Source organism: Penaeus monodon, chromosome 31 (genome assembly GCF_015228065.2).
Source record: "Penaeus monodon isolate SGIC_2016 chromosome 31, NSTDA_Pmon_1, whole genome shotgun sequence".
In the NCBI taxonomy this organism is placed as follows: Eukaryota; Metazoa; Arthropoda; class Malacostraca; order Decapoda; family Penaeidae; genus Penaeus; species Penaeus monodon.
Window position 1 is genome coordinate 36,176,837 of NC_051416.1, and position 524 is coordinate 36,177,360.

Here is a 524-nt window from a genome sequence, read left to right on the forward strand (position 1 = left end):
CATAGATAATGAACTGAAAATCGTCATTATCAACTGTTAATGAGCGATCACACATTAAGAACATAAATATAGTAACAGAAAACGAGTTGTAAGATATTTTTGCTACGTTTTCGGTATCTTTTGTCAGACATGGTACCTGTCTCGCGGTGGCTGGGTGAGAAGACACGATTCTTCCACGTGTAATTTCGTTTGCACGGCGCCACACGGGCACAGCCGCTACTCCAGGGGAAGGCGCCCGCGGCCCCACCCGGAGTCTGGTAAAAGCTACTTGACGAATCTCTATGACATATTTTCTCGTACAATATATATTATGTGCAGCAAAACTAAGTTTCAGTGATGCATATGTCATCTTACCAGATGCGTTAGAGTCTGCTACTGATTGTTTAGGCAAATTCATTGCCACGTCTACATCGGCTTATAGATGTATTAGTTGCTAAAACCAGCTTCATGAGCCCAAGGATCGTCCATCATCTCTCTTCTCTGATTCCATGTATTTCTAAAGAACTTCCATTGCCTATGGGTCA